General features: G+C 42.7%; 1 protein-coding gene across 3 annotated transcripts in view; it reads left to right on the plus strand.

Moving 5' to 3' along the window:
• LOC147884849 (P-loop containing nucleoside triphosphate hydrolases superfamily protein) overlaps window positions 1-10,061 on the plus strand; it is a 45,820-nt gene extending 35,759 nt beyond the window's left edge. Inside the window, exon 6 of one of the 3 annotated variants that reach the window (XM_087397429.1) lies at window positions 10,036-10,061. The gene's annotated coding sequence lies outside the window, so the exon portion shown is untranslated. Of the gene's footprint in view, window positions 1-7,272; window positions 7,292-8,601; window positions 8,663-10,035 lie in introns of those variants that run through there. The other 2 variants (XM_087397428.1, XM_087397430.1) reach the window with 2 other exon arrangements.
• The last annotated feature ends 15,613 nt before the right edge of the window (window positions 10,062-25,674 follow it).

The following is a 25,674-nucleotide window of genomic DNA, read 5'->3' on the forward strand; positions in this document are numbered from 1 at the left end:
AAATCATTCCACCCACTCAGATTGTTTGTCGCCTTGGTTACCCTTTGGGATGGGGTCTCACTCATCGTCAACAACCTGATTGGGTGATGGTCAAGCTTCGGAAAAAGCTAGAATATTGGAAATTGGCAACCTGGCCTTTGCATGTTCGGCTTTGGATAGTGCAGTCCATTCTTGTGGCATATATTCAAATTTATTTGCCTTTGATCCTATTCACCAAGGCAGATCTTGCTCCTTTCATGTCTGCCAGTATGGAAATCTTTTGGCGTTCCAAACATGGCAGAAAAAGTATCAGACTTCTTTCAGTGCATCAACTTTGTTTGCCTAAGATGCATGGTGGTTTGAACGTCACGAATATTCAGGTGCACATCCTTGCTCATAGGGAAAAAATGTTGTGGCAATTTGTGCAAGGTGATCGACCTTGGGCTCTTATGATTAAATCTCTAGTTACACGTATCAGTATTTTTGCCTTTGGTTACTGGCAAATCAATTATTGGGATTTTTTATTTGGTCGCATTGATGGCACTTTGCGTGGCTGCCTTTTGGTCTCCAGGTTGCTTCTTGATTGAAAGCACGTCCTTTCTCATCTGGAATGGCATGGTCGATTGTCTTTGCTGGGTAATTCCTTGCGAGGTGAAAGCATTCACTGGTCGACAGTTTTTCAATCTCCATTGGCTTTACAGGAACCTCGATGTTCCTATTTTATTTCTTTAAAGGGCATCAATTTTGTTGCTGATGTTATTCATGATGATGGCTCTGTTCTACCTTTTTCTCTGACAGCTACACGGTATGGCTTGGGCTCTCATTATCGTGCTTTGTGGCAACAAGTTACTTGTATACTTTTGCCTTTTTGTTCCGATTCCTCCTTAGAACTTCAGGACATGTTGGAGGATTGGACTTTGACCTCACCAAGGTCCTCTTCTCTCCCTTTGAGGCTATCTTAGATAACGGTGTCTGCATATTGTATAAAATTCTTTTGCCTCAACCTTGGGTTTCAGAGAAAGGCAATTCTATTTGTTGAATGCATCGCTGAGCCAAGTGGTGGAGAAAGAGATTACAACAGCTTTGGGCCTACAAAACTTCTCTTCGGCAACAGGTTTTCTTCTGGTGAGTGCTTCTGGGCATTCTTCCATCTGGACAGATGTTGGCTCGTAGACATATTGCTCCTGCTCGCTGCCATAGATGCTTGAGTTCTCAGGAGACTGTGCCTCCTTTATTTTGGTTTTGTCCATGTTCTCATGAGTTCATTGATCTTCTTCGGCAGCGCCTGCGAGCGAGATTCCCGACTGTTCCTTTTGGGAAGTTTTTTTGGCTCTTTGGTTTTCATCCACCCAAACCGGAGTTTCATCTTTTCTTTGTTTGGGTTCGCTATTGGGCACTCTGGACTTTATGGACAGACAGGAACTGTAAAGTCTTTGGTGATCCCAAACTTTCCCTGTTTGGCTTTTTTAAGTGTTCTCTGCAGCAATCCTTCTTTGATTGCTTGCAAACGAACTGCATAGATCATGATGTATATCTAGCATACACGGAGATTTTCAGTTGATGTACTTTTGGCTGCCTCGTTTTTGAGGTTGCTACTCTTGTAATATAATCAATCAAAAGTTTTCACTAAAAAAAGTGTGTGTGTGTGAGTGAGAGAGAGAGAGAGAGTCTATTAATGATGCAGGAGACCAACACAGCAAAAAAACCTACTAATACATCTGCTTAGGGAGGGCACAAGGCAACATTCAGGCAGTGCAAAATTTTTTATTCAGGATACTTACAATGTAGACTGAAAAATAATCAGTTTAAGACTGAGTCTTATGATGTGGATTTAAACTCCTTGATGAGGGCTACACCCTCATGGTATACTGCCCATTTCCTAGCAGCTTTGACTTTGGCTAGTTCTGTTGCTTTCTGGCTCAGCTGAGCTCGTGTGATTTCCATATCTTGATTGGCGAAGAAGCTTGATTCGTAGATCCCGTGAACTAAATTTGATGATAGCATGTCCTCTAGCGTGGCAAACATTAGTTGCTCTAGCTTTTTTATGTTAGGAGTGGCTACTTTGATTTGTGCTAAAGTCTAAGTGAATGAGCCCTCCTAGTATCCACCTCTACAATCACTTTCTTCTTGATACCCCCTAGCTGAAACTAACCCATGAGCTGGGCTGGGGGTTCAAGCCAAATCGGGACTAGGGGAAAAACCTGGATCTGCTGCTGTGAATTGGAACATGAGAACTGCAACCTGAACTGACGACCTAGGAACTGTGAACTAGTCCGCAACAATGTCAGCTTTTTTGCTCCTCCGAGCAGCTTTGCTCCGGTTTGTATAGGAGCCATAATCTCACACGGGGCATAGATTAGTGATAGTTTGGAATGGCGCATCTAACTGCAATGGAGATGCCTCAAACTCAGCTTGAATGATCTGATGGGGAACATATGGCTTACTGCGGATCATCCGTTATCACGCACCGTTCTTTCACAATCACGATCAAAATTGTAGCAAGATAATAATCACGAATGAACGAGAAGAGAGATTGCAGTATGAATCAAACTGATGAGTCTTTACAATAATTTTGGAGACGAATCACTCCGTGAAGGAGCTCGATACCACCCGTCCACCCCCAAGCTATCTCACTCTCACTCTCACTCTCACTCTCACTCTCACACTCTCTCGCATGGAGATGTTCAAATCAGATGATCAAATGATCAAATCTCAATCACACTCTCACTCTCAAAATATCTTGATCGTATCTTCTTCTTTGCGTTGCCTCGATTTGCGTGCGCTAATTGTCACTTTCGCAGTGCCTCGATATGCGTGCCTTCTCTTCGCTCGAGCAACCTTGAGATGCGTGCCTTCTCTTCTCTTTCGTACAGCCTCGATATGCGTGCGTTGGATTGTGTGTTCTCCTTCTCACGATCTCCTCTTCTTTTATAGCCTTTCACGACTCCAAAATAAGCCGCCAAAAACCTCCAAAATCGACCAAAAGCAGCTTTTCTCGAAAAGTGTGCGTGTGCTTTTCACCTTCTTTTGACGTCTTTTTTTTTTTTTTTTCAAGGCATGAAAATGGCCCTGTTCGAAGCATCACCACGCCTGCCTCATAGATCCAATGGACAAGCTCAATAGCTCATTTGGAAGATCGGACCCTCTTCTTTCCCTTTGCATGTGACCTTTCATGGCTAATTCTTCCATCTCGACCTCCGTCTAATGCCGGCAACTCTTGACACGGAAATCTAGATGCATGTTTAGCTCAAAACCACTTTGTTAGCAACTTCTGACCTCCATATAAGCATGCAAACGAGTGAACCACAAATTTTTCACTAGGACAAAGTTTTTCTACTCAACAAGATCTAAAACTCTCTCATACAAAGTTTCTTCAAATTATTTCTCTAACCAACTCAAAATCAAGCCGCAAAATCCAGCCGACACCATAATGGACAAAAACCAAAAATTTTCGATCAACACCAAACTTTCCCAAAACCTTCAAAACATCAAAACCATCCTTTTTGAACACTATCTGTGATATATATTCCAAAATATTTCATATACAAAATTGGAGCGTCACATCCGTGATAACAAGAGAACCTGTAATCTCTCCACTCGAGTCCACTTTGTATAAGATAGGTTTGGCCCCCAGCACGGGCTGCCATACATGCCCGTAGGTCGAACCAAGGAGTTGAAAAGGAGAACCTTGGTTCGTGGATCCTGGAAATGCGAATAAAAGCATTGTCTCTCCAGTCGGGCATGGGAGGCGTATCCTCTACTCAGGCAGGCCTGCATCGCTGGTGTCATCGTGAATGTAGGTCCAAAAAATAGATCCCCCAGGCAGGTGTATGATGAGACAATCTCAACTGGTGTCCCATCAAAAGTAAACCGCTCTCTGTGTGCAGCTACTCTGGAGGTGTCGAAGATCATAACCTTGGTTTTACCCAGGTTGACCTTCAAGTCATGGGACTCACAAAAGGCCAGTAGTGCATCTAGGTGTCTTTTGACCCCCTTAGCGGACGAAGATAGGAGCACCACATCATCAACATATAATAGAATCTGGAGCATGCAAGAGAACAACCAGGAGCCTTGTTTGACCCCAATGGTGCTCATGATCTCATCTGCCCATCCACCCCCACCGACTTGTATAGTGCCATCACAGCCTAGACTATCTTACGGCCATAGCCCAGCTCCTGCAACCGCATGAGAAGACGTGCATATGGTATTCTTTGCGGAAATCCACAAAGCAGCAATAGACCCTCTGCCTCCGTGCTTTGGCCTCCTCTATCACACTTCTGAGTGTAATATGGTTCCATGATCACTTTGGAAACGTGCCTGGCCCTCTGCTCTGAGTCACTGCATCTCTGCATAGTTGCCGACCTCCATGTCAAGTGCTGAGGCATATATCTTGGACATGACATGCCCAATCATAATGGTCATGTAAGTTTCTAGACTCATGGGATCCCAAGGGCCTTGTGAATAGGTGTGATTTGAGGGTCCATGTGCGTGGGAAATCGAGGCAAACGGCTTCATTAAATAGCTTTGCTAGAGAGAGAGAGAGAGAGAGAGAGAGAGAGAGAGAGAGAGGGGAGAGAGGGAGGGAGGGTTTATTAAAGTCTTCGGAAGACCGATGGGTTTATGAGACTGTGAAAAAACCTTATACAAATCCAGCTAGAGGGGTGGAGCTACTAACCGAGCATCCACATCCATACAGTGTACTGAAAACTGAAAACTGTATCATATATAGTCATAAAAAAATAATAGTAATCATCTACATCAAAACCATCCTCCACTACCGTTATAAGACAGAATGAAGTGTGCTCCAAGACAATGTGGCCTCTCCCCTTGTCAAGAGCGAGGGAGTGATAGCATGAAATCAGATATGGAGTGCTGGCTGTCCCCAGTGGGTGTAGCCCTACGCTGTCTCTTGGTCATAACTCTGCGTCTGACGAGGGCGACCGTCGCACCTGTCGGTCTGGCTCCCACTCTGAGTATGAAGGGAATGTCCCCAAGTGTAATTTGTGCATCAACCCTTTGTTTGAGCGGTCGTGTCATTGGCCTTGGGTCACGATCATGTCTGAGACCTGTAAAGCGGGCATCTGTGTGATCCGGCTTAAAGAACTCAGTAAAAGAGCGGTCTATAGGAGACCTCGTAGGCCTATGAGATAGTACAAACACCAAAAAGTGACTACATCTGGATAACAGAGAGTCGGTGATGTGCATAAAGCCCAACTCCTCCCGAGGTATTATAAGCATAACTATGTTGTAATACTATCATAAGGTGCCCTGCATAACATCAATTTAAGACTGAGAGTCTTTGGGTTTGGATGAGGATTACCAGAATTCGAGCGATTGCATTCGAGTGAGGCGACGGTTCGAGCGAGGAATTTCATAAATTTTGACATTCTAGTGTGATGTTTTATGTTCAAAAAGTAGCATGCATTGCTTACTTTTACGGTTGTTGTCCTACCCATGACATTGTGTGAGTAATCAATTGTCTTATAGACAAATAACAATTTCTGAAGATGTTTGGCAATGTTTTTCAAGGGTCAACGACGGAGGGGTGGAAGAAAGGGGTCAAAGTATGTGTTTTTCTTGTGCAATTTTCATTTTCAAGGCAAAAAAATAATGGGAGGAGGATTCTCCCTAGAGGCCGCGATATTGCGGCCTCTTGGGAGGCTCCTCTTGCCAATTTTATTTAGGCCATAACTTAGTCAATGGGACTCCAAATATGGTCATGTTTGTAGTCAAAACGATCGGAATGATATGAATGAATACATTTATCATGTTAAAGTGTTAGAATTCTAGATATTTAGAAAGTTTATACCTATCTTTGTTTCATGAGAGCCGGACCTTATCAAACTCTATATTTAATTATGACCATGGATTTTTCTCATTTAGAGTTTGGGTCCTTGGTTTCCTCCCTCCATCCTAGAGGTGTATACATGGTCAAGGACATATGAAGGTGATCCATATTTAGTTAGCATCATCATGGTCATAAGGTGATCAATAATTTATTAGTTCCATAGTTTAAACATTTTATTCATGTGATCATTTTGTGTACAAAATGGATCAAATCATGTCGGTAGCATAAAAATCGATGAGCTACAAATAGCTGGTTGTGAGGGATTTTGCTAGGAGGAGCTTCTATATCATCGGTAGGACTATTGTTGCCATGTATGTAACTCCATAAAATAAAGAAACCCCTTCAACTCACATACTACCTTACATAATTCTGAGTGATCACCTCGAGGTGTAGACGTTATAGCATTTCCCCTTTTGTATCTATTGAATGATTGCTAACTTGCATGTATTTATTATTTATCGAATAATAGGTTTTCTCTTTGTATGTTGCCAAGAATTTTCCCTTTGGTATTCATTTAATGATTGCTGACTTGCATGGATTTATGAGTTATCCAATAGTAAGTTTAATCTTTGTAAGTTGCCAAGAATCATACAAAAGATAATTAAAACCAATCTGTAATAGTGTCATGTAGATTCAACCATTTTTAGTAAAAATTTATTGCTCCTACAGGTTTAGACAAAGTTCCTCATAAGCATCGCTCGAACTTTGGGCTCGCTCGAACGTAGTCGCTTGATGTTTTGACTTACCTAGTTTGGATTTGAAGTTCCGAATCAATGCTTGCCCATAGACCGCCCATAAGCCTGCCTTACGTGCTTCTTTCACTTTAGTATGTTTGATGTTTCTTCTTTTGCGGTGGGTTGGAGTGAGCTCCTCTGATATCCAAATCCTTGTACCCTTCAGCTTGTGTGTTTGTATGAGAATCTTAACCCTTGATGCCCTCTTTCTGAGTAGACCTGCGTTTGAGTTCCCTTTTGAGTGATATTCTATATACCACTTTCATCTATTCAACCTGTGGAATTTTCTTCTTGAGGCATATGATTTTGTCTTTTGTATCTCCCTCCTCATCCCCAAGACATTCATCCTGCAGCCCCTTGATGTGTAGGATGTTTCTATTGTTCTCTCTGGCTTCCTGCTCTTTTACTTCCACGTAAAGATCAACGTTATTCACTTTATTGCTGACATCAGCAATCATCTTTTGTTTGATTGAGCTCACGTGATCGGTGATCATTTCATCAACTGTAGAGACGAGCTGTGGTGCTGGTGGAGATGCATTGCACTTGTGTAGTACTTCCATGAATTTCTGCTTTCCACTACTGTCCACGTCCTGTGCTTACCTTTCCATAGCTGCGAGTCGAAGCTTGAGCTCACGTATCTCCTGCTCCAAGAAATAAATGTGCTCCTGCGGGTCTGAGATAATAATCCGCTTTTGATATGTTTTTGCATAGGGGGCGGGTGTCCGGGCAGATGCGATGGCAGAATAAGAAGGCTTACTGGGTCGGGTTGAGGTAGCAAATGACTTCACCTTTGGAAACTCCATAATGGCCTGAGATAATTCTGGGTAGCCCTTTGCTGAAGTTAGTTCTTGAGATGGGCCTGGGGCTCAGCCCAACTTGAAGTAGAGGAAGGTGTAGAGATGCACTGGAGCTGCCTGCCTGCAAACTTCGAATATGAAAGGCGACCTCGAGCTGAAACTGAGTGGTAACTTGGGGCTGTCTGAACTGTGAACTGCAAGCCCTTAGAGCTGATGCAAGCCCCCGAAGTGGGTTGGAGCTTCCTGTAATGCCCCCCGAGCTGAACTCAGCTGCTGCTGGTGGCATGGTGACCTGGTCTGCTGGAGGCGGCTGATGTGAGCTGAAGGCAAGAGGCTGGAGAAGCTGGAAGGGAGGGAGACAGGTGTGAGGGGGGGGGGGGGGAGGCGGAGGTGTATGCGTGTTGAGAGGGGGTGCATTTTTGTAACATTTGGATGTTTTGTAACTTCAGCCTACTTTCTTTTTTTTGGTTTGGGGGGAAAGAGAGAGAGAGAGAGAGTCTGGGAACTGCCATTAAGGAACTTGTCACGTGCTTTATTACTCCTAGGGATTCCAGTAATGAAGTCCATGGTGATATGTTCCCATGGTCTTTCTGGAATAGGCAAAGATTACAGTAGCCCTTTGGGCTACCCTCTATTAAATTTTGCTTTTTGACATTATACATATTTTGAAATGTAGGCAATAGTGTCTTTCTTCATGTCTGGCGAATAGAAGAGTTTATCTAGGGCTGTAAATGTAGACACAATGCCTCTATGACCAGCATAATATCTTATTTTGTATATTTCCTTAGCTGACGAATATCTTGATTCTTAGTTTGCAAGTCAAAAGTTGCCTATTTTATAGATTAAAACGACAATTAGAGAGGGGATTTAAAATGTAGCGTTTTATTATTAACTGGACTCTTTGAGCAGATGTACCTAGCAGCGTGCAACCTATTGTGGAGGTTCTCTGTAGTGTGTGTTTGGAGGAATTGTTTGTTGCTTGCTTAGATTGCACGGCTGCTGAGGATGCGGGGGGTGCGTTGTGTGGTTTTTCCCGTTAGTAACCTACTGGTGGAGCCAAGTAGCACTGGAAGCATAAGGTGTCAGATGAATATTTGCAATGGTTTTATCAGCAAAGGTTATGATGGCTTGCATATAAGAAATAATGCTATTTTTGCACTCTCTCTGTCACAAGGCTGGCAATTTCCATAGTTGAAGGTTTTACAAGGAAGGGCCAATGCTTATAAGCATATTCATATTACAGGAATATGAACTGATCCGCCACAGATTGTGAAACAAACATGGACTGTTTGATATATGTCTAGATTAGTGGAAGTATTTATTTAATAGCTAACTTTGTTGCTCAGAATGTGTCAGTAGGCCTTAGTGACTTTGACCTATGTGTTGCTTGCATTATGTCAAGTTACCTCTGCTTTATACCTCATGCTGAGAAGGGATGTTAGAATTGTGTTGACATCATGAGCGTCCTTTGGCATATGGATCTTAAATTAAGACTACAAAGGGGGCAAGTTTTCATTGTGTGGGTGCATATTGGCATATCGAGACTAGGAATCTGAACTGATCAGCCAGTGATTATGAAACAAACAAGGAAGCTTGATTTAGATTTAGAGTACACTTACGTGTTTGCTCAAGAGCTCATTGTGAATGTGTCAGAACTTAATTTGTAAAGTTCTATTGAGCACTTTGCAAGGACATTATTGAACTCTTTTATGAATACAATGGCCTCTCAAACGCCAGGTGAAGTGCATTAATTGTCCTGAGATGCAATGGCGTGCACCCTCTGTGCATGTCAACTTGGAAATATGATTGATTCTTAATTGGCCAAATGCCTTAAGTGTCTTGGTTTTGCTAGCTTAGGGATCTAGTACAAGATTTTTTGAGTAGAACGTGGAGAGCGAGGAGCAACAGACATTTGCTTTTCCTGCTGTGGACAGTCAGTGCTTTTATCCTCCAAACTGGCAGATTGTGCTTGTGTAACTGCTAACAATGTCACAGCTGAACAGACTTCCATCCTCAATCAGGATAACTTTAATCCTTGAATTATTTGGCCTCTATTACATTTATATTTTCCCCGTGTACATATTTGTAAGTCACTATACATGCAGCAACTTGCTTTCCTGAATAGCTTGAAAATTATACAGCTCTGCAATATCATTATGTGCAATATGCAGTAGTAACTTGAGCCATTATGTACATGTCAAGTCAAATGGTGAGGAGAGTTGCTTCACATTAAACCATTAAAAAGAGAATTTATATGGGTCTTACATTCATGTACGTACCAGCTCTGCCCAAGTTTTGCTCTTATGCAAATGTTTTTTTAATGAGATTATATTTGCTGGGTGATTTTCCTTGGAGTCATAGATATAGCGAAGACCTATGTGCCTTATTCCCCTTGAGTTTTTTGCGCACACGTGCATGTGCGTCACACATTCATTCATGCTTGCATACTATCTTGCGAGCTGTTTTGTTGGATATGCTTGTTGCGTGTTCTATCGTGGTGCTTGCTTGGGTGGGGTGTGATTGTTTTGGAGTGGGCTGTTTTTTGTGTGTTTTTATGCGAGGTTTTTAAGAATGATATATTTAATGCATTTAAGATCAGCTCCATATGCATAGGAATAAAACATTATATTTTATTCCATCTACATACCCTTCTAAGTACCTACCATGTTCAATGTAGGAAGTTAATGAAGGTGGTTTCACAACAATGGCAGACTGGTTATGGATTCCTCAGATTTGAGGTTGGAAAACATAACTTGTGAACACAATTCTTAAACACTAGAGGAAAATGTATGGAAAACTTGATATCCTCTTTTCATTTGTATATTTGATGTACTTCATTATTGTTCTAGAATGTTGAGGTGCGCATTGTAACGTTTTATGCCTCTTTTAGCAATCATTGTTTAGACACTTGTGTTTCATATTAATTGAACAAGAATAAGTCCATCCATTCACACAACCTTTGTTGGCATTGTCCACACCTCCTTTTGCTCCCACCTTTGATCTCCTCCCTTTAATATTGTAACCTATTCTGTATTCTCACCCATCTACTTGTCCATATGTGTTGCAACCAAAGTGGGTGGAACCTTAGTTGATTGTCACTTTTTAATCCATTGATTGCCATATTTCAATTGACCTTGTTGTTTCGTTGCCATGCCTTTTGAGTTCTTCTCCTCTCTTTCATTGTAGATTGGCCTTGAGCTTCTTCATAGCTTCTGCTTGGTGGCCTTATTTTCTTCTCGTAGGCTTCTTTGCTTTGTTGCAAGGCCTTTTACTTCGAGCTTCTTTCCTTTGAAGTTGATGAAATGAAGGAACTTACACCACCCTTAACAAGAATGCAACCCCTTTTAGAACACTCAGTAAATCTCAAACAAATGAGCTATTCTTCCTGAAGGTGGTCGAGACCTATGACCCCTTCCCTTGTCTCCACTGTTCAATTGAAGTAGTCAATCATGTAGTGCCTTTAGAGGTTCTATGGCTTTGGGGTTGTAGAGTATATGCCCTTCTTCTTGACAAGGAGCTTTGATATGCCTCTTGAAGTAATTTGGAAGTTAAATGCTCGTGAGTTTAAAGATGATGAATATTTTTCATAACCCCTTCACTTCCCTTGCGTTATCAAGATAATACTTACTTGGTAAGAATGCCAAATTTTTAACTTCAAGCAAACTTCGAAACCACCTACATATACGTTAAGCAATAGAGGTTCACACAATGAAAAATAATAATTGAACAAACATGCTCGCTTTCCTTAAAAGTGGATTTCAAGTGTTTTGTGTATTGCTAACGAATTTTCTTTTTAGTTTGTATAGAGAGAGATCGTATGTGTAGAAAAGGCATGACATTCAATGGAAGCCATGAGTTTTACAACTTGGCTATAAGCTACTCATAGACACCACTTTCAAATGCATTGGGGTGCTAGTTTTTGAGCCCTTACATCTCTTGCATGCCACTAGAGCTTGCCATCAATCTTCACTTGGTTTCAATCCTTTACATATAAAAACATTTTCAAAATCTTATGCTTTTTTCCACACTCTAAACCGTTCAAATTGTTCCTCCAAGTTTGTTATGGGTTTATGCAACCTTGAACCACTAGCCCAAGTTATTATATTTTAACACGAATGGGATCCAACATTAGATTTGATTTTAACACGAATGAGCTTTAGCATAGTTTTGTGGTCATTTTGACCTCACTCATGATCTTGTCCAAGCTAGAGCAAGACCATGATTCCACTAAGAAATGTCTAAAATTTTGTTGAGAGCATGATATGGCAATGGCTTGATAGGAAATGGTTTCACACCCATAGACTTAGAGTAATGTTTCCTTAGAAAACATTTTCATACCTTGCAAAAGTTCCATTTCCATTGACATGATTCCCCTTGGCAATGGCACCCATAGTTTGTCACTTATTCTTATTCAAGATTGTGAGGTTTTTGTCGCCTTCTTGCATTATGTTTACTCTTAATGAGCTTATGTGCTTGCATCGTAGACTAGGGCTTTAGAAGTAGTATTATATGAAGAGAAGCCGCAAAGGTTATAATGTGAGTTTTGCAAGAGGTAAAGACACTTAGGTTTTAAGAAATCTATCTCCATGTCGAATAGGGTTTAGAAATGGTTATAGGATTCATAAGGGGGTAGGGATGAGAAAAGGTTTAGGACAAAGAGCTAGTCTCCTTTGTTGAATTGATGGAGGGTAAGTATTTAGATGTCTATCTTTGATTTTTAGGGTTTAAAGAGTAGAATGAGGATAGGAATCGTTTTAAAGAGGGTTTAGAGATTAGAAATGGTTTTATGGGGAGTAGGAATAGGGTGGTTGGGAGAGAATAGTAGAGGATAAGTGAAGTGAATGGAAGTGTAGGAGAGAGGGAGAAGCTATAGGATTGCATAGGTTTAAAAGTGGGAGTTAAGGGGTTAGAGCATGCTACTACACGTTGGTATTGCAAGGGAGCATGGATAATTGAGAAAAAGTGCAGTAGTACCAAGTGAGTTTCATGAACATAATGCCCAAGGAGTGTGCACTTCATTCCTTAACCTTTTCCTGCATTTGCAAAATTGATTTTGAAGAACCAGTGGCTCCAAAGAAACATAATACTTCACCAAAATGTTTGATAGATAAGGAAACAACTCATACTCCCCTTATAACAAATAAGTGGGTGAGGCCAAGACATGGATCCTATGTACGTGGAAGCAGTTGTTGTTTCGCCTATTGAAAGCTGCCAGAGCTTCCCCGTGTCTTTGTTACCCTAATCATGCTAGGTTCATTGCTTACAGGAAAGTCTTCGGGTGGATAGCCCCCTCTCAAGTCCAAACTAGTACACGGTCACCAGATCAATGAACTTCAGTCCTCCAATGACAACTGGCATATAACAGCTCACAAGGATCAATCAACTATGTCTGGATTTCGGCACTGGCAATCTACTGACCCATCCGAATCTCCAGCAGCATCGGACAATATCTTCAACAGAATACTAGGAGGCCTCCTTTGGATTTGCCAGGTCATAATGTCCAAACAAAAGACATATTGGTAATATACAGTCACTTGAGTTAGTGGGAACAACTCCTTGTGGCTTGAGGTCCTGCTTGAAAGCCTACCTCGTTAAGTGACTCCCTTCCCCCTGCATTAAGTGGTTGGTCTCGCTGCAATAAACAAGCAAGCAATCCTCTATTGGGATGAGGAAAGCCTTCTGGCTGCGCATATTGATGCAACCATGAAGAAGCCCACAATTAACATCTCATTGTCACAATCTTGGTGTCAAAAGCAAAGGCAATAGCAGGGCAAATGTCAAGGAATCTTATCTTCTTCTTATCTTATATATATTTCTTATTTGCAAATTGCCAAATGTCTTATACATATTTCATTTTGCAAATTGCCATATTGTTGGTATAAGAGAGTCCTTCACATCATACCTTACCTTGTTATTTTATTTGTAAGTGTTATTTGTAGTCAGAATATGAGGCTAATATGTGGCAAGAGGAGGAAAGTCCAGAAAGGAGAAAGAAGAGAGGTGTTGGGAAAAAAGATTAATGAGGCATGTAAAAATGAAGGCTGGCCTTGCATATGGGTTTTCTTTAAAATTTCAAAAAGTTAGGTTTCCTCCATCTCATGTATAGTGACCAATTTGCATGTATTCGTCTTTGCTTCTTTACAACCTATGCTAACTACTAGCCCCCATGCCCACATGTTATCTTTCATCTTTTTGCTTCAATTGACAATTTCCTCACCAAATTCATGGTAGCTCCTTGCCATGCTCAAGCAATCCCCACCTCGGCCCTCTCAACATTTAAAAGAAATTGTAGGATGCAAGGATTTCATGAATCATCTCTCCTTTGGTAAATTTAAAATCTCTGAAACCATGTCTAAGAATGCAAATATGTGGACGTTTGGGGACAACAAATGGGGCCCTTCTCTCTACTCTTTGAACCCTGGAAATGGCCTAAGCAATGCACACCTTTGCTTGGGACTAAATGTAGATGATCTTGGTGAAGACATCTTTCCATGGAGTGCAAGGCAAAGATTACAAAGCTATGTGGAGGAAGATTGATCCTGTGGTGATGCAATAAGTTTTCTTTGATAATCAAAGCAAGGTTTTCCAATCAATGGTTAGTAACAAAGTCTCAAGAAGTAGCACAAAGTCTTCTCTGCATATATTAAGGAGAGAGGAGGCTGAAATTGCCACGTGGAGCATGGAGGGGAGGTTAAAATTGCCACATTGTGCATGGAGGGAGTCCACCTTAGAGCTCAAATGATTTGTGTGTGTGTGTGTGATTTTTGTGTATGATTTGTTGTAGCTAAAAGATTGTGAGGCACAGACAACAAGATCTGAATTAGCGTGAGAGTGATACAAAGTGCAAATCTTTCAGACACAAGATCCACTCGAAAGACATCATAGAGCGCTATGTGCTTTGGTGAGAGTGTTCAATCAGAGGGCTATCTATGATGGCTTTGTTTGAATCAATCATCCAATAGCGTGATTAGTAGAAGTTATAGAGATGGACCATGGAGTGGTTTTGAAAGTACGACATCTTTTGAGAGAGCTCCTTCTGAGTAAAAGTGAAGGTTATGCCATGTGGTACTCTCTCTTTTCCCCTTTGCTTGCTCGTTCCATGTTAGAGAAGGAAGGTGTAAGAGCATGGGATTGGGGGAGAGAGATTAGAAGGGAGGAGTAGAGGGAGGGGAGGAGTTGCAAGGTTAGCGGAGAGGGAAGAAGGGGAACAAGGTCAGGACATGCTTTTGGACGTGTAGTGCAAGGGAGCACGGACACCTGGAGAAAATGTATTAAACACCAAAATAGAACTCAACATAATCCCCAAAGAGTGTGAGCTTCATGCTATCATGAGGTATTTATATAAGTTGGAGAGCCTCTCTCTCTAAAAGTAGGAATTGTAAGACTTTCTCTCTCTACATGTAGAACTTTCATCTAGGATGCGCGCGTAAAAGTTGCATGTAGGACGTGCATGTAGAAACTGCATGTTGGAGTTGCATGTAGAACATGCATGCAGAAACTGCATGTAAGAACTATGTGTAGAACATGCATGTATGTTAAGGCATTAACAGTACATGGGGTTATCGTGGAGTTAGCACGGATTCCTAGAGGCACAAGTACCCACAACCTTTTGAGTAACGGTTGCAATGGCACATTGTATATCCATGAGACTAGTGTCTTTGATTATTCTATGCATCTATTCACATATTTGAATTTCATAGAGATGTGTCTCTTTTTGCATTCTTGTGTCTCTGTGTATTTTTGAATGTGCATGAGTATGTTTTCCACCGTAGCACCTTCCACTTAGGGTGTTACACATTGGTGACCATAATTTATCACATTTTCTACATGTGTGGGGTGTGTGTAGAGCACCATGGTGTGCCAGTCATGTCTGCATTATCGGGCAGGGCGACATTTGACTTGACCAAGGCCTACGGTTTTTGTCGATTTGCAAGCGTGCATTGACCACAAGTGAGTGCAGATTTGTAAAGTGCTCATAGACTTATTCGCGGTGAATACAAGGTCGTAACACACTCAATTTGGTGATTGACGCTTCGCGAATGAATCTGTTCGGCATGTTTGGCATATGCATGTGGAGATCAACTATATGTCCGATTGAATCATGGAATTAACCAGTAGCATGCATGTAAACGAGGTTGAAAGGACCCCCAGATCCCCTAGTTTTAACAATAAGGCTACCTCGGTGGCCTAGGCGATCTATTTCCACTGACGGAGATCCCCTGGTAAAGGGAGATAGCACAATCCAAAAGATGTCACAGGAGACGTATGGTGATGCCCAGAGTGAACCAGAACACCCCATAGGAAGAGGTGAGGACACTCCGGTAGTTTTGAGGTGATGTTCGAATTCGGTATCTACTGTTCGCCCTTTTTCACATGGTCGGTGTGTGATGAGTGAACCATCATCAACCGACTGTGGGACACGTCTCATCAACGATACAAGATTTGTTCACCACTTCGCAATCTTCACCAGCAAGAGGTGGACAAGTTCCACTTGTGCCGGTTGTTTCGATCGTTCCACTCATTCCAGCTCCCATGTCGACTGTGAATGTCAAGTATACAAATTTATGGGGAAATCTCAAGATGGTCGGAATGCATATGTTTGACAGTTCAACAAGATCTATGTGTTCAATGCACTGGGTGTGGTGGATCCGACATAGAAGGAAGCGATATTTGAGTCGATTCTAGAGTGGAAGGCATCAAGATGGTGGGCAAAATACCTTTTAGATGAATTCGCAACCTATGATGCCATCAAGGTCACATTCGTGAGGTGGTTTTGCAAAGAGAAGATGATTCCACAGACTCTGGAGGGATTGCGGATCTTGGAGCAAGGCGATCAGGATGTCGAAGACTATGTGGCTCAGTTCGGTATACTTTTGCAACATGTTCTTGTCACCCAGCAACCTACGATGGAAGTGCTTAGTGAATACTTTATTTCCAGATTGGCCAAGGATGTGCAGATGGCAGTGGCTACTGCGAACAAAGCCACAATGCCTCTGAATGATGTATGTCACTTAGGCGATCCGTGAGGGAGAGGAACTCCAAGGTTGAACAGCCAAGCACCACAAGTCATCCAAGGGAAAAAGCAAATCCAAAAAGAAGTTATCAAGGAAAAAGCATAGAGGTAGTGATGATGAGACGGACGATGAGAGTTCGGATGAGAGTTCCTCTAACGAAAGCAATGAGTCAAAAGACTAAGAAGAGAAGAAGTCCAAAAAGATCTCTAAAGGAGGAAAAGGGATTCTGCGGTTTCTGGAGGGCACTCACTTGGTCGAGGAAGAACAGAACTCTGGTGTGTTCACTGTCGGAATCTGGGCCATTCAGCAATGGAGTGTGCTTTAAATGAGAAGTGGTGTGCCATCTGCATGACCAATATGCACACCATATTCGAATGTCATTAACAATTAACAATGGATGAGGTCCAAGATCACAGGGATAGACGCAATGGACAACACCCACATCTACTTGGCCCGGAGCTTCATACATGCAACAATCTGGGACTGCGGAGACCCATGGAATAACCTTCCTCCATAGGTGGTGGCAACAGAGGAAGCCGTGGTGGCCATGCACAAGGAGGGGCTGGTCGGGGTGGTACTCAGACAAAGGCCTAGCTATTCTACTTAGGGAAAGGCCATTAGAGGAATGAATGCCCAAAGGCTCAGTGGGATTGGCAAAAAGTGGAACGGTAGAAGATGGCTAGGAAAATGCCAAGCACATCAATGGTGCATATTGTGGATGATGACCTAGCAGTCTCACTTAAAGTTAACGTAGTGATGCATTTAGGCAAAGGAATGTGGGGCAAATAAGGAAAGACACTAGCACTACTACAGTGGCTAATACAGGAAGCAGTGAGACGACAGGTGGTCGATTGGGTTCAAGAGACAGCCCCATCAAAACTAGGGCCACAGTTCCCAGACCTAGGCTGGAAAAAATACAAAAAGTTCAATTCCTAGAAGTGTCACATTCTATTGCAATAGAAGAGCCACAGTGCTTGAGGTGGAGCATCTTCCATGCCGTACCTCTCACTGACATGCGCATTCTAGTTATTTCCACGAAAGCACATGGCCAAAGCTTTTCACACGTGCTTGTTGATGGTAGTTCCAAGATTAACATTGTGACATTGAAGACTTGTCAGGAGATGGGCTAGACAAAATGGGAGCCTACACCATTCTTGGTGCAGATGGTAGATCAGCGGGCGAGTTCTCCCACTCGAAATCTTGAAAGCCATTGGTGATGGAGGTCATAGGAATCTAGTTCATCATTTCATTCATCATTCTCAGCATGGAAGCACCAAGTTAGGAGTAAAGCTTTTTGTTAGGTCAACCTTGGTTGCAGCAAGCCAGAGCCATGCAGAATTGGAAACTCAATACCTTGTCTATGTGGAGAGGCAAAAAGAAAGTCCGTGTTCTGATGGGTGTAGTGACCATGCTAGAAGGAGTAGCGCGACTAGTGTTAGCAAAAACAGTCGACATGGTAGATGGCCTAGATGAGGAGGAGAAAGAGTTTTTGTGGGAAAATCCAAATCTGGTCCCGTTGTTCACGGTTGATGTCTAGGAGATTTCCACATAGTACCTCCTGCTTGGACCCTTCGTAGGAATGCCAACCCCACTACCACAGACTGGGACGACGAATGATCTAGTTGTAGTGGATTGGGATTTACGTGATGTTTTTGAGCAGGAATGGAATTCAAGGAACACATGGAAAGAGTGACCCGCATTCATGAAGATGCCCTCGATATAGTGTTTCTAGGCATGGATGGGTGCTCCAAACCTGTGAAGATCAGCACCCTACTTATGAGGAGTTTTGGACAAAGTTGGTGTCACTATTGCTCAAGGAGTTTGCAGTTGTATTGACGTGGAATTTCTCTGACATGCGGGGCCCAAGTTTTACCAGCACCGAGTCAACTCGAAGAAAGATGCCCACACAACCAAAATACAGAGAGATCGGATGAACCTGCATGTGGCTAAGTAGGTAAAGGCAGAATTGGAGCATCTTTTGCAAGTGGGATTCATTGCACCACAGAGTGGATTTCTCCGATTGTCATTGTACCCAAGAAAAATAAGAAATTGTGGATCTATGTGGACTACCAAAAACTCAATGCTGCAACTGTGCCAGATCCCTTTCCACTTCCGTACATGGACCCAATGCTAGATGAAGTGGCAAGGCATGAGGTCTATTTCTTCTTGGACGGGAATTGTGGGTACAATCAAATCCGAATGGCACTGGATGATCAACCCAAGACATCTTTCATCACTGCTTGGGGGGTGTACGTCTATACTGTGACGGACTTTATGAGGATTTTGTTAGATGATCTCATTGTGTTCGGAGCAAAAGTGGATCATTTAGAGCACCTGTAGCTATGTTTCAAACATAGCCAAGAAGTTTCCTTCAGCATGAACCCGAGGAAGTGTGCATTCGCAGCTCGCAATGGCCATTTGCTGGGTCACATCATCAGCGCAGACGAAATTGTGATGGATCCTGACAAAGTGGAAATCATCATGTAGGCACCTGCTCCCACTAGGTGGTGGCAAAGGGGGCATTGGGGACACCATGGCTGTTGGTCAAAGGAGGGGCACTCAAACTGGGCATCTCTAACGGAGAAGAGATTCTGCCCTCTTTATTCCTCTTCTGCTTCTTCTATTGTGTAGGTAGCACAATCCGAGGACCGTTTGGCACCGAAGATCAGATCGCCACTTTGAGGCACAGGGGAACCTCTGTGTCACCTCTAATGGGAAAGAGGATGTTGAGCACATGACCAACCGTTGTCATCATTGGAGTTCCCCGTGCTGCTTTTGCCACCCGTCATGCCTCCACTTGAAATTTGTCCTTCAAATTGAAAGCCCATGCAACCGTGACTGAGACTCTACAAGTGATAACACCCCTCAGGTGTGCATGGAGATTGTATATTTCTTTGCCTATAGAAACAAAGACTCCTAGAGCCAATGGTAGCCTTCTCGAAGCTGCGTGCTATCGTAGCTCAACCACTGGTTGATTACTTCATCACTTAGCACTAGGATTGGCAACAACATGATGTTGAGCTCTACACAAGTGCCATGCCCATGAGGGAGCAAACTGATGAAGAGATTGATAGAAAGCTGAGGAGAAGAGCATGATAAAGCAGATGAGAAAGCACAAGTGTGAGGCACTATGAGTGCACAATAGGAAGAACTAGACTTAGTTGATGCTAGGAAGCAATGGAGCGGATGACACCAAACTCGAGATATCACTAGCAGTTAAGTGCCCATCATCACATGGACTACAAGATCTTGCCATTGATTATTGTGCTTCCACTCTGAACCAAGAAATGAGTAACTCACATTTCATAGGAAATGGGCATTTAAGGTGCCCCTCATGATGATACCTCCGCAATTGAAAACCATTTACTAGAAGTGGTAGCACCCAGCCTTGAAGCTCTGCCAAATAAAATGAAGTCGAGCCGCAATACTCAAAAATCCAAAATGGGCTAGACCAACGCATCATCAACTTGCCCGGCATCCGTCCCATGCGGCTATTGAAAGCCAACACCAGCTGCCCCTTCTTGAAGAATTTTGTTTTCCAGGCCAAGTCCACTCTCTGTTTCCTACATGCATGAACCACTCGAGTCAAGTAATAGCTCTCCATCCACTCTTCATCCAGCTATTCCAACACATCAAGCTAGAATTCTAGAGACTCAAGATTGTGTAAGTAACCTCTCCTCCACTACAATGCGGAAACTAGGCACCGCATACTCTAGGGGAGTGATGGCCTCCATAGCAAATGCGAGTTTGAATGGCATCAAGGCCTATGGCTACCTGGAATGAAGTGCAGTATGCCCATATTACAGATAGCAACTTCTCATCCCAATCCGTCTGATGACTGCTGACCAGCAAGGTGGGTGATCCATTTGAATTGCTTATTGGAAGACTTTGATTGGCCATTTGGTTGTGGATAGTACAAAGAGGACTTCTTGTGAATCACCATGTAAAACAATGTCATCTCCTTAATCACCTTGGCCACGAAATGTTTTCTGTGATCACTCACCAACTCAATGGGACAGCCAAACTGGCAAAAAATATCCTTCTACAAGCACTTGGTTGTTGATCGTGCTTTATTATTCCACAGAGCCCATGCTTCCACCCATTTGGTACAGTAATCTGTACAAGCACTTGGTTGTTGATCATGTTGTATTATCCTGTAGAGCCCATGCTTCCACCCATTTGGTCGAGTAATCTGTTGTGGCTAGCACGTAACAATTCCTGGTCCATGCAGCTACGAGGTTGAACAAGCCCATAAAGTCTAGTCCCCATTTTTGAGACTGTCCTAAAGGTAGCACTGGCTACATCGTCATGCGATCCCGATCGAAAGGCTAATCGAGTCGTTGACACAGGTCACACCGCAGCATGAAGCCGAGAATATTTTTGTAGCATGGGCCACCAAAGTCCAGCTTACGGCACTTTCTTAACTGTGATTGCTCTCGCAAAGTGGCCGCCTGCCACTCCATAGTGAGCCTTCGTGAGCACTACTTCTTGTTCATGGGGCAGCACGCATCGGCCCTTGGACATTCATCAAACGTCTTGGTAGAGTTTGCTAACTAACTATTCAAATCTACAGCTTCATAAAGCCAACCGCTTTTGTTGATCTCTCGTCAAGTACTGTGGCATAGTGCACGTAAACATAAAATATAGCATTTCATCATACCAGGACCAAGGGGTCTCTTGGCAAACCTCAACCGCATATTGGCGTCCACATCAATAGCTGCAAAGACCACATCCAAGAACTCGTCCTCGATGTCAGTTGTAGGATCGCCATATTCCAAACAAGACAAGTAGTATGCAACCAAATTTGCAATCTAGGTTGGTGTACCACTTCACATACTACGATCTAGGTAGTCTGCATGCTGTGATCCAAATGAGACAGGTAGTCCACATGCTGCGATCCAGGTCGGTGTACCACTTCGAAGTCAAATTATTGAAGAAGAAATACCCAGCTTGCGAGTCAACCTACGTGGTCCTATTGGCTCACCAAATAAATAAGTGTAGAATGGTCTACATGGAATACGAAACAGTGACGCAGGAAATAGTGTCAAAATTTCTTCATAAAAAAGATCATCCCCAGACCTTCTTGCATCACTGAATAGTTATGCTCTGCTGGGAAATTGCTAGTTTTTCCTGACAATGATGTGGCCTCTAAGCCCTAGATTCCATTACAGGGATTTCCCACCATTCAATCTTCCAAGACTTTTGCCAACTCTGTTAGCAGAGCACAAGGACTGAGTGCCCTAGAGAATCATATTCTGACACTTACAACTATAGGCGAGAGGGTCGCCTTCTTTCAACATCTACCTCAATACCTCGCTCTGCACCATGCCTCGATTCTCAAGCAATGGTGGCATCCAAGTGCCAAGGAGTCTCGATATCAGCTTTTCTCGCATCAAAGTTAAGCGAGATCTATGCACCTGTCGTTGCACCATCCTTGAGAGCGTCGGGAGAGTCTAGGTCCCAACACCCTCCAAATTCGAGCACTTCTAGCAAAGCTAAGTGCCTCTCGCACTCTAGCTCTTTTGCACGTATTGTGGTTCATGTCACGAATAGTCCACAATCATTGCCTTCAGTCCTTGTCATGATTGACGAGTCTCTTCCTACTAACTCAGTCACAGAGGATGAACCCGTGACTTGAGGTTGTTCGTATTGTGGCAAACCGAGCCATTCTTATGATGTTTGTACTCCGCCCACGTACATGCAGCCCCGCTGAAACCACATTGTGCGAATCAGGCTTTCTAGGCTACACATTTCATGCTGGCCTAGATGTCTCAAGGCTCTAAGATCCCTTTGGGCAATAATACATCTTGGGCTCAGGCACTAAGACATCTTAAAGACATAATCCCTCCTAGAAGCTGCTGCGTGCAAATGGTCCCCATTACCAAGTGCAAATGTCTCCATGGGCCCTTCTTTCCTAGCACCCCTGAGAATTTAGTTCCTACTCAGGCCTATACCTGTGTTTCAGCAATTGAGTTTGACTCATCATCTGATTCCAGTCGTGAAAAAATCTTGTGTGGCAATCCACTCACCCCACCCTCTCCCCTTGAGCACCTAGTGTTGCCTATGTACCTACTCCAAGGAGTTAACCCACCCTTCATGCTTGTTCTGACCTATCACAAAATGACATCCAGTAAAACGTTGCCTGAGAAGGTCTCTTGTCTTGCAAAGGGGGATTCCAATGAGACATCCACTTGTGGAGGATGTTCCCATGACTAAGCTCATAGAGGAACAAGCTACTAGCCACGGACTCCCACCCTCAGAGCGGGAAAAAAGTGATCCAGACGATCTCTTGCCTTGCAAAGAGGGGCATACTCTTCTTCTAGGATCTTTTGAATGACGTGTTCTCTTGTTTCGATGAGGAACAATAAGCACTTCTTTTACCCCTCAAAGCCATGTGGTATCCCTTTGGTCTCTGGGGCATCGAGTCATTGTCAATTAATTTTTGTTGCCAATTTTTTGTTCGAGGATTGTGTTGTTAGTAAAGTCGATAACCTCGCTTGAGATACCTCTCCGTGTCTCGTAATCTCCTTGGACTAGAATCTTCATCAAGTTTCTACCCTTTCATCTTTCTTTTAGCCCCAGTTCTTGATAGCGACAACTATTCCAAACTTGTGTGGCTCTACCTTTTATCTCCTTCTCTCAAAGCATCTCTAGCTTGTTGGGTGCCTCTTTAGATGTGTAGTATTTTTCTTAATGTTTGAAGTTATGGAATTGCATACTTGCTCTCTTTCAAGAGGTACTTCCATTTCTTGGACTTCCTAGCAATTCTAGAGTCACCCAAAGGCTTTATGGATTCCTTATGTCATTGCAAACATCTATACCTGATGATCTATTGATGGTTAATTACTCTGGATCCTAGCATCCTCTCCAGCACTCCGTGGTGCCCACGGTGATAAAATGTGTGGATTAGTGGATGATTAGTGTGCTTGTGTGTATGTTGAGCTATGGAGGTGACAAAATATGAAGAGGGGAGAGGAGAAGAGTGGAGATGAGGAGAAAGGGCAGAACTAGAGAGCACACCACAAATGACTAACTATACACTAGATTTAGTTGAAAAAATAGAATATATACAAATCCATTTAGGGTTAGGGTTAGGGGATTGAACCCTTTCCTTTATAGCACTCTATAAGGTTAGTGCTATGCACATATGATCACATGATGGTGCTATGCACACATGATCACATGATGTTGAGCATGAACTCTCAACACCTTCCTTGAAGATCAACATCATGAAGTAGGCCTTCCCTCAAGATGACGATTCTGGGGAATCAAAGAAGGACTGAGCATTACATTTCATCACACCCCTTTAATGGGAATGTCCTTCCTCTATGTCAAACCAAGAGCTAGTCGGTGTTTCTCGAATAGCTCTTTACCGAGTGGTTTGGTAAAGATGTCTACAACATTCTCTTTGCTATCACAATGCTGCAGTATGATGTCACCAAGTAACACTCTTTCTCTGATGAAGTGCTTTCTGACATCAATGTGCTTTGTCCTAGAGTGATATACTAGATTCTTGGCCAATGCTTGAGCCGATTGATTATCACAGTATATTGTTGTTGGCTTTGACTCATCAAAGTAATCTGTTTCTGACAATAGTCTTCTAAGCCATATAGCCTCACATGCACCGCTCTATATTCTGCTTCAGTCGAAGACAAAGAAACAGTTGGCTATTTGTTTGACAACCATGATATAGCACCTTGACCAAGAAAAAATACATATTCCTATGTCGATCTCCTAGTCTCATGATCTTCGCCATAGTCACTATCACAGTATCCATGCAACCGTGGATAACTTTTGCTATATTCTATCCCAAACTGTCTTGTACCTCTGATGTATCTCAAGACTCTTTTGGCTGCATTCCAGTGAGACTGTTTTGGATTTGCCATAAACTGTGCAAGTGAGCTTACTGCATAACAAATATTTGGTCGTGTGATTGGCAGATATATAAGAGATCCTATGAGCTGCCTGTAGTATCCGTCATTGACTGTAGGCTTTTCTGAATCTTTAGTTTCAAACTCTGTTCCATGGGAGTGGCTGCAATCTTGCAATCTGCCATATGAAACTTCTTCAGGAGACTATCAACATACTTGAGCTGACGCATGAATGTGCTATCTGAATCTCTCTAGAACTCAATTCCAACACAATAGTGCATAAGTCCAAGGTCTTTCATGTCGAACTCTACAGATAAGTCTTGTTTCAGTTTTTTGATGAAGCTATCCTTGCTTCCTGTCACAATCAGATCATCTACGTACAAAAGTGCAATAGTAATGTCTTCCCCTTGAACTTTGTAGTAGAGAGTATGATCTGCATTGGACTTCATGTATCCCAGATTAGCAAAATACTTATCAATTTTGATGTACCAACTTCTGGGTGCTTGCTTTAAGCCGTAGAGACTTTTCTTGAGATGGCAAACCTTATTCTCCTTTCTTGGTTCAACATAACCTGCTGGTTGTTGCTTGTAGACTTCCTCGTCTAGATAACCATTGAGAAATGCATTCTTGACATCGAGCTAATACACATTCCATCTGCTGAGTGTCGCTAGTGATATCAAGAACTGTATGGAATCCATCTTTGCTACTGGAGCATAAGTCTCATCGTAGTCCTGACCATATTGTTGTGCAAATCCTTTTGCAACTAGTCTTTGAATACTGCCATTTGGATTGTACTTCACTTTGTATACCCATTTGTTTGCTATGGCCTTCTTTCCTGGTGGAAGGTCGCATAATTCCCAAGTATTATTCTTATACAAAGCATCCATTTCTTCATTCATAGCAGTTTGCCATTCTGGCTTGTCTATTGCGTCTTTGAAGTGCGTCTTTGAAGTACACTGGCTCTTCTGTAGCCATGATGGTAGTCATAAGAGCATAGTTAGTGGTTTCCACCTGAATTGCTTTGCCTTTCTGAGCATATGTCAATCTGGCTGGAGGTCTACTTTCGCTAGTAGACCGTCTGAGCTGCTGTGGCTCTGCTTGGGGTGTTGCTAGTAATTCTTGCTCTTCTTCATCAACCTATTCTGTAGATGACTGCGAAGTCGATGCTTCTATCTCCTGTGTAGGTGAGGTTTTCCATTCTGATTCCTCATCAAAGATTACATCTCTGGAGATAATGACCTTGCGGTTGATGGGATCATACAATTTGTATGCTTTGCTTTCTTCACTGTAGCCAACCATGATGCACTTGCATGACTTCGCATTTAATTTCTTGCGATGATCATCATGTATGTGGGCATATGCTATGCAAGCAAATATGCGGAGGTGCCCAATGTGTGGCTTATGTCCAGTGAATGCTTCATAAGGAGTTAT

This window comes from Dipteris shenzhenensis, chromosome 26, assembly GCF_047967505.1.
Source record: "Dipteris shenzhenensis isolate YYH24624 ecotype China chromosome 26, Dip_SZ_1.0, whole genome shotgun sequence".
In the NCBI taxonomy this organism is placed as follows: Eukaryota; Viridiplantae; Streptophyta; class Polypodiopsida; order Gleicheniales; family Dipteridaceae; genus Dipteris; species Dipteris shenzhenensis.